The sequence below is a fragment of the Trachypithecus francoisi genome, unplaced genomic scaffold, assembly GCF_009764315.1.
Source record: "Trachypithecus francoisi isolate TF-2019V2 unplaced genomic scaffold, Tfra_2.0 Lachesis_group0, whole genome shotgun sequence".
Taxonomy (NCBI): Eukaryota; Metazoa; Chordata; class Mammalia; order Primates; family Cercopithecidae; genus Trachypithecus; species Trachypithecus francoisi.
Window position 1 is genome coordinate 117,337,418 of NW_022681453.1, and position 9,699 is coordinate 117,347,116.

General features: G+C 40.0%; 1 pseudogene; it reads left to right on the top strand.

The window, feature by feature from the left end:
• Nucleotides 1–1,352: 1,352 nt before the first annotated feature.
• Nucleotides 1,353–1,996, top strand: LOC117077111 (annotated as a pseudogene).
• The last annotated feature ends 7,703 nt before the right edge of the window (nucleotides 1,997–9,699 follow it).

The window sequence follows — 9,699 nt, forward strand, 5'->3', positions numbered from 1 at the left end:
CTGGAGGAGGGTCTGTGTGAACTCAGGGGCAGTGATCTTTCCTAGGGAGGCAGCAAGCCCAGGATGCCGAAAGGTAGGGCCCGTTTGATCTCCCAGCCAAACTGCAGTACCAGGTGAATAATTATAAAATGCAGAAAATGTGAGAAAGCCTCAAAATCACCACCACTGGCTGTGCTGCAATGCCAGGCCCTTGATGTGGGATCACATACCTGTGGATGCCTCCTTCTATTCATTCACCAGTGGCTCAACTTTCTGAAGCTTCAGAAGCTCTAACCCCATATGCTTTGTACCCTGGCCCTTTACAGGGTACATGAAACTAGTCTAGTAAGAAGTATTTTGGTGTATAAATGAAACACATCTAGGTAGACTTCTGGGGCAAAACTTGCTTATTGAATCCAGCCTTATCTATTAATAATTGAGAAGGTAGTTTATTTTTTATTTTTTAAAATCAAAATTTTTATGGTGACATAGTAGGTTTATGTGTTTATAGAGTATATGAGGTATTTTGATACAGGCATCTAATGTGTAATAATCACATCAGGACAAATGAGGTTATCCATCATCTTAAACATTTATCATTTGTGTTATGAACATTGCAATTCTATACTTAGTTATTTTAAAATGTATAATAAATTATTTTTGACTGCAGTCACACTGTTGTGCTATCAAACACTAGCTCTTACTCATTGTAACTATTAATATATTTTTGTACCCCTTAGCCATCCCCATCCCCCAGCCCCCACTCCCCTTCCCAGCCTCTGGTAACCATTGTTCTACTCTCTGTGTCCATGAGTTCAATTGTTTTCATTTTTTAGCTCCTACAAATGAGTGAAAATATGTTGTTTGTCTTTCTGCACCTGGTTTACTTAATTAACATAATGATGTCCAGTTCCAGGCATATTGTTACAAATGACAGGATCTTATTCTTTTTTATGACTGAATAGTACTCTATGGTGTATATACACCACCTTTTCTTTATCCAGTCACCTGTCGATGAACACTTAGGTTGCTTCCAAATATTGGCTATTGTGAATAGTGCCGCAATAAACGGGAGTGCAGAGATCTCTTCCAGATGCTGATTTCCTTTCTTTTGGATATATACCCAGCAATGGGATTGCTGGATTGTATGGTAGTTTTATTTTTAGGTTTTTGAGGGTAGAAGGTAATTTTTCAGGCTCTCCAAACAAGAGTGAAGTCTCAGACACAGCTCTCCCAGCCCATATCAATCTCTTGACTCGCTATGTAAAAAAGAAAAGAAAACTGGAATTCCATGGGGTGGAATTTATTTCTGTGGTAGTTCTCTTGCTTTCCAGAGAGGCTATAGAATATAAGCTTGCAAGAGGGATAACAAGATGGCAACCCAGATGGTGGAGCTCCATAAGCTGAAGCTTGCTGGACTAAAGCAAGAATGTCTTGCTCGTGGTTTGGAGACCAAGGGAATAAAGCAAGATTTTATCAATAGACTCTAGGCATATCTTGTGAAGAACATGCTGAAGAGGAGGCAAATGAAAAAGAGGGACTGGGAGATGAAACAGAGGAAGAAGAAACAAAGTCCATAGAGCTCTCTGTCAAAGAGGAAGAACCCCTCTTTGAAAAAACTGTGGATGTGGCAGCAGAGAAGAAAGTGGTAAAAATCATATCTGAAATACCACAGACTGAGAAAATGCAGAAGAGGTCCAAATGATTCAATGTACTTGTGAGCTTGGAGAGTAAGAAAGCTGCTCGTACAGGCTTGGTTTGAGATTTCCTCAGTTCCCACAAAAGGTCTGTCCTGTCTGTCATCTGATAACCTACAGTTAACCTGGGAAAGCTGAAGGAAAGAGCTCAAAGATTTGGTTTGAATGTCTCTTCAATATCCAGAAAGTCTGAAAATGATGAGAAACTGAAAAAGAGGAAGGAGTGATTTGGGATTGTCAGAAGTTCAGCTGGAACTGGAACCACAGAGGATATAGAGGCAAAGAAAAGGAAAGGAGCAGAGCGCTTTGGGATTGCCTGATGAAAAGTTATGGATACTTTCTGGTCTCCTGTGGTTTTCAGTTCTCTGATTCTTCTTGATCATATATATATATACACATATATAAAAATGCACAGTCCTGTGCCTACATTCTGCCTCACAACAAGGGAGCATGTATCCCAGGTACATCTGTGAACTGCAGCAGCAATTTGACTTATTGCTCTTTCAGCTTTAAAATTGTTGTGTTTATTATTCTGCTTGTTAATAAAATAAAAAAGACAAGAAAAGAATATCGGCATGTGGGCTGTAGCGTCAGACTGCCTACATTAGAATCCAAGCTTTGTCACTTATTAGCCCTCAGATCTTAGAAAGTTATTTATCTGAACCTCACTTTCTACCTCTGTAAAATAAGGAGAGGGGATACAATTTCTTTAAGAGTGTTATGAGTGAATTGCATCCCCCCAAAATTCACATGCTGGAGCCGCAACCCTCAGTACCTCGGAATGTGACCACATTTGGAAATAGGGTTGTTGCAGATGTAATTAGTTAAGATGAGGTTATACTGGAGTAAGGTAGGGACCTAGTGCTATATGACTGGTGTCCTTATAAAAAGAACACCACATGAAGAGAAGAATGATACGTGCACAGAGGGATGACTATGCAGAAAGATGCAGGGAGGAGAGGGCTGTCTACAAGCCAAGGAGAAAGGCCTGGAACAGAACTTTCCCTTGCAGCTCTCAGAAGGAGCCAACCATGCCAGCGCCTTGATTTCAGACTTCCAGCCTCCAAAACTGTGAAATCATGAATTTCTGTGGTCTTAACCACTGTTTGTGGTACTTTGTTATGGCAGCCCTAGCAAACTAATACAATGGTATCTTGGTGAGGATTCAAAGAATTACTACATATTGTCAAGAACAAAATTTCAACAGACTGAATTTATTTATTTATTTGTTTTTGAAACAGAGTCTCACTCTGTTGCCCAGGATGGAGTGCAGTGGTACGATCTCAGCTCATTGCACACCTCCTGGGTTCAAGCAATTTTCGTGCCTCACCCTCCCAAGTAGCTGGAATTACAGGCACATGCCACCATGCCCAGCTAATTTTTGTAGTTTTAGTAGAGATTGGGTTTTTAGTAGAGACGAGGTCTCACCATGTTAGCCAGGTTGGTCTTGAACTCCTGACATCAAGTGATCTGCCTGCCTTGGCCTCCCAAAGTGCTGGGATTACAGGCATGAGCCATTGCACCTGGCCTCAACAAATTGAATTTAAAGATCGAATTGACTTGTATGAGTCGAGCAGTATACCATCTTCAAACCAGAAAAGCTCTCTGATGATCAGAGCAGAGGGGTAGACTTTCTAGGAGGAAAAGGTTGAAGAAAACAAAAATCAGGAATCAACGGTACACTGGTGATTTCAGAGTTACTTTCCTGGCCGGGTGTGGTGGCTCACACCTGTAATCTCAGCATTTTGGGAGGCCAGGGTGGGCAGATCACCTGAGGTCAGGAGTTCGAGACCAGCCTGGCCAACATGGTGAAATCTTGTCTCTACTAAAAATACAAAAATTAGCAGTGGTGGCGGGTGCCTGTAATCCCAGCTACTCAGGAGGCTGAGGCAGGAGAATCGCTTGAACTCAGGAGGCGGAGGTTGCAGTGAGCCGAAGTCGCACCACTGCACTCCAGCCTGGGCAAGAGCAAAACTTCATCTAAAAAAAAAAAAAAAGTTACTTTCCTTGTAGAGTTAAAGTAGAGGGGACTTCTTTCGTGCTGCTTCAGGTTGACTGGGGCCCTTTGGATTGATTGCTGCAAATCTCCTGTTTTTTTGTTTTTGTCTTTTTGAAAATTGGCCCATCTATAAGTATAGTTTGATTACCTAGCAGGAGTGACTCCACTCTGTTTCGGTTTTGTCTGGTGGCACTTAGTACAGGAGCTTAGTCCAAAACAATAGCCTCCCATACATTTTTTCTAACAATATAAACCACTTAAAATAATTCCTGGAAGAAATAATGGCATTCACAGCAACCTGGATGGAGTTGGAGTCCATTATTCTAAGTGTAGCAACTCAGGAATGGACGAGCAAATATCATCTGTTCTCACTTATAAATGGAAGCTAAGCTATGAGGATGCAAAGGCGTAAGAATGATGCATTAAGAATGGACTTCAGGGACTCAAGGGGAAGGATGGGAGGGGGTGAGGGACAAAAGACTACACATTGGGTATGGTGTACACTGCTCTGGGACAGGTGCACCAAAATCTGAGACAGAAATCACCACTAGAGGACTTACCCATGTAACCAAAAACCACCTGTTCCCCAAAAACGACTGAAATAGATTAAAATTTTAAAAAACACATGAGGAAAAAAATAAAATGCATGAAAAATAATAAGACAAAATAAATAGTTCCTTGTACTACATGAGCAGTGTACAATTGAACTGTGTATACAATTTGTACACAATGAACCACTTGTAAGTGGGGGTAACAAAGCACTTATATTTGACCTTTCAGGTACAAATCCCACATTCAGGACTAAAGAAGCTTCAGGATGTTTCCTGATATTCTAGTTCATATATCTCCTTGGACTAGATTTTCTCCTCTCTTTTCTTGTTAATTTAGTTTAACTTAGTTTTTAAATAGAAAAGTGATTCGTGTTCACTAAAGAAAATGGTAATTTTTCAGAAAGAATAGAAACAACCTCCTTTAATTGCTTCCTACTCAGAGGCAACCATTTTTACCATATTTCCTCCCAATCTCTTTTAATACTTTTCTTATATAATTGGCTGCATTTTCTTCACACATACAATGTTGTATCTGTTTTTAGTTAACATGATGAGTGTTTTCAATGCCATTCAAATACTTCATAAGCATAACTTTTCATACCCACATAATATTCCATATTACAGATATGTGACTTATTTTTAGCTTCTGTCAGTTTTTGTTCACTTACCATGTATCTTTTCACTTCCAAACTGCCTTCTTTTATGCCTGAATATCTTGAAAATTGATTTTTTCCCCACATTTCATCCTCCTTTTTTGCTCACTGAGGTCTTTCTGATTTTCTCCCTCTCTTTATCCTGCTTCTCCCAATCTCATCTTTATAAATTTACATTTATAACATGTTTTCCTAACATGAGTTTTGCATTTAAAAAGTGTTTTCTCACATTCATCACCTTATTTGGTGTCCACAGTAACCCTCTGGAATAAGCAGGGGCAACAGAAACTAAAATTCAGAGAAGTGATTTTCCTAGAAGGCACTTAACCCAGATGACTCTTAATTCACTGTCTATACCAGACCACTCTATGTGATGGTTCTTTTGGACACGTTTTTATTTCTATTTTTTATTTTTTGGACACGTGTTCTTAAAAGCTACACAAGATTCACATAGGTTTAAGAAAATAGCTTTTCATTGTTCATGTTTATAACATAGTTGATGCATCTTGTATATAATAATACTTATAGGTTCTACCAAAAGTTTAAAACATAAGGAATAATGAAATAATGGGTACTATCAAGCTCTAGCAAGGATCTTACAGGGGCATAAAATGTGTGGACTTTCACATCTTCTCAGCAATTTCTCCAAATACTTCACTGCCTCAACATAGAATTCCCCACCATGCTTTTGAACTGACTCCACCCCCTTTTTTTTTTTTTTTGAGATGGAGTCCCTCTCTGTTGCCAGGCTGGAGTGCAGTGGTGCGATCTCGGCTCACTGCAAGCTCCGTCCGCCTCCCGGGTTCAAGTGATGCTCAAAAGGCATTTGTCAAAGCGATGCCTCTTGAGTAGCTGGGACTACAGGTGTGCACCACCACGCCCGGCTAATTTTTTTACTTTTAGTGGAGACGGGGTTTCACCATGTTGGCCAGAATAATCTCGATCTTTTGACCTCATGATTCGCCCACCTCGGCTTCCCAAAGTGCTAGGATTACAGGTGTGAACCACTGTGCCCGGCTCACTCTTTTTAAAAGATAAACAAAATACTAATTTGCTAATGAGTATATTGGAGATTGTCTCCTGTGACCTCAGTCATAGCAAATTCTCTCCCTGAAGGGGACTAATACTCCTCATAACCACCCCATCAGCCCTGTCTTCCCATGTTTAAAAATCAGCTTTGTTCAATTATGAGGTCAGGTTTCCCCTTTGTGCAGGTCTTCCTGAAACCAGCGGGCTTCCTGAGAAATGTGAAGAGAACCAGGTCGCCTGGGATTTCTTCCTTCCTCAGAAGGTCTCCCCAAGTCAACATCGTCTCTGAATTTTCTATTTCCCTTTGGCAAATAAAAGAAAAAGTAAGTAAAACATCTTAGTCTATGCATGACCAAAGGTTAAACCTTCTATTGCTTCATTTTGATTGTATCAGCTTTTCAGGACAACGTTTTCAAGGCCACAGCCTATTTTAATAGCTGTAATAATACCAGTATTTTCTGATAATAATGGCAAACACTTTTTTTGGCAAGCACTTTTAGTGTTTGTTGTGGTTGTGTGCCAGGCATAGTTCTCAGCAGTTTTCACTAATTCATTTCATCTTCACAAAACCCTATAAGGTAAGTTTTATTATCGCCCTTTCTACAGATTGGCAAATGAGGCACACGTTGTTTGGCTTGCCCCTAAACTACATAGACAGCAAAAGACTGAGAGAGAATCTGGAGAAGACAGTCTTGCTCCAGTTCATGCTCTTATTCGTGGCACTATGCTGACCTCTCAGTCACCATGCTATTTGCTTTACATACATTGTCTTATTTAATCTTCACACAGTGTAAGTTTTACTATTTATCTCCATTTTACAGGTGAGAAATGAAGCTCAGTAGTGGTTAGCAGTTTGGCCAGATTCCACTCTGGTAAGCTCAGTGAGACAGAACCAATCTCCCTTTCTATTTCTTTTAGTAGATAAAGCCATTGACCCAGTGATGAGGCAACTCAGAAAATGCTCAGAATACCAATCATAGGATCTTCCTAAAAATCAAGTGATGTGGTCAATAAACAAAGTCTAAATAAAGCTTCTCTGCCACTCTGCTTTGTGCTGCTGCATTTCTCCATAGAAATGTAACTTTCACCACCACCACACAAAGCTGAACCAGTTACCAGGGAGCTGGGAAGCAAGACAGACACCAGGGACAGAGGGAAACGCTTTAGGGTTAGGCCATTATTTTCAGATCAGGTAGAAAAGCAGAGATGGTTGGACACACTCAGAGATTCTTTGACTCTGACTTTAGGCAGGAAGTAAAATCCAGTCTAATCAGTTAATAAAAGGCATTTGTCAAAGCGATTCAACCTCACACTGTTACTTCAACAGGCATCTTGCCCTTGTGGAAAAACAGGCTTAATTTCCAAATCATTTTAAGCTTGAATATTCGTGCAATGGGGAGCTTAATTTGGAAGGTAATGAGACCACCAAAGGAAATTAGAACCATTAACCGGGGTACAGTGAAAGTATGGAGCTGTTGGTAAAGGAAAATTATATTTGTAGAGCTATGTGGTGGAGAGCAAGAGGCACGGATGAAGAGAACAAAGAGGGAGGGATGACTCCTAGGACTGGTAGCAGGAGAACAGAAGGCTCTTAAGAACAGAGGAAATTTTTAAAAAAAACAGCTTTATGAAATGGGATTGCAGGATATTATTCAGTTAGTATCAGGTAGGGTTTCATGTGGCAACAGTCACAGCTGGAAACACATTCTTTCAGAAGCACAGACCCTCTGGTGGCTTTATTGCACTCTAAGTGGTGTTGTTGAAAACAACAAGTTAGATTTCTTTATGAGGTCATTGGCACTGCATATACCTGGGCATGCATTGTGGTTCTATCCATCCTAACTTGGCAAGCAGTGGGTTTGGAATTCAATCCTATAACTTCCTTTCTATAAGATTTCCTTCTAAGGTATCCTGCAGGAACTATTACTGGCAAGAAATATTGACCCTTTAATGTTTCAGAACTGAATCGGGTCCCATTCTTTACACAGGGTTAATTGCCCAATTCTCATGCTCTGCCCCAGGGAACTGAGGCTGCCACAGTGTCCATGCCAGGCTACTCATTGGACACAGAATGAGACAGTGCATTACAAAACTTTCAGGTAAACATACATCCTTGGACTTCTATGAAGAAATAACAGGATAACAGGAATAACATTTTTCCAATGGCATACAGATTGTACTCTGAGGACTCTGAAACCTGCTATAAAGTCCATACTGGGGAAAAAATATGGTCATGTTGGTAGGATGGGCCCTTGTTGCTATTTCTCCTGGCCCATTTGTTTCCAGTCTGAAAGGGGTCTTGTAGGCTGTTTGGCAAATGTAATTGAATGATGATCACAGAATGAGAAATCCAAAAATCTGATTTGAATCCTCTGAAAAGTACACTAGCCACTCAAGCTTCATGGTTTAAGATTTTGATTTTTAGAAACAAATAATGCGTCCAGAGGCATAAGCCAGAAAGCCAAGCGTCATGGACTCCTAGGACTCAAAGAAGTTCTTTGTGTTTATCCTTAAATTTGAATGTCGCTTTCGAGGTAACCCAGGAGATAGTTTCATTCATTTCACAAACTTTTAACTGAGAAACTTTTAATAACATTTATTAAACTTTTAATAACATTTATTAAACTTTTAATAACTTTTAAATTAAGAAATTCTTGGCCGGGCGCGGTGGCTCAAGCCTGTAATCCCAGCACTTTGGGAGGCCGAGACGGGCGGATCACGAGGTCAGGAGATCGAGACCATCCCGGCTAACGCGGTGAAACCCCGTCTCTACTAAAAAATACAAAAATCTAGCCGGGCGAGGTGGCGGACGCCTGTAGTCCCAGCTACTCGGGAGGCTGAGGCAGGAGAATGGCGTAAACCCGGGGGGCGGAGCTTGCAGTGAGCTGAGATCCGGCCACTGCACTCCAGCCTGGGCGACAGAGCGAGACTCTGTCTCAAAAAAAAAAAAAAAAAAAAAAGAAATTCTTGTTTACATAGCATCTAAAATGCCAACTCACTCTTCTTTTCTGACCTTGTTTCATTTCTCCTTTTCCTTTCTCCTGTTTTTCATGTTTTCTTTTTCATTTTCTACTTTTCTTGACTAGATTTCACCTCTTTATATTTGTCAATGTTTAGAATAATTGCCCTTAATATTTTGGCATTTCCCCATGTACACATATCCCAAAGGATCACAATATTTATGACTTTATTCATTTTTGGCCTGACCCTGTAACCTACAAATTTCAGAAACAGCTTTACACTGTTGACCCCTGTTCAAATCACAACTGTTTTCTATTATCCTTTCACTTCATAGATTGTGTATTGGAGGGCTGAATTAGGTTTAATACCAGGCATTTACTCCAGTTTCAATCAACCTTTTTTTCTAATTGTTTTATAGTCACCCCTTCCAAATTGTGAGGTACCTGGTTGATTTATACTGGCATTCACACACTCAGGACATAAACTTTCTGTTCAGTTATTTAAATTATTGCTTTTTTAAAAAGGATACTAGAACTCAGTACTTTCTCCAAAGGACACTTAACATGCCCCTTGATGCGTAAACAGATCTCAAGATTATTATATTTACACAACGCAGTCAGTCTGTGAAGGATCATAATACAAGTAAAATAAAAATTAAAAAGCAGGCTAAAGGAACATAAAGGAAGAAAGAATTGCATCAGAGACAGGTTCACACATGAGTTGTGCTTTAAGGAAAGATATGGAAAAAGGCAAGAATCCTATATCTTTGGATTTATTGTGAAATTTAGCTCTCATGTCATTGTACTCTAATGAAACAGGAAATAAAATAG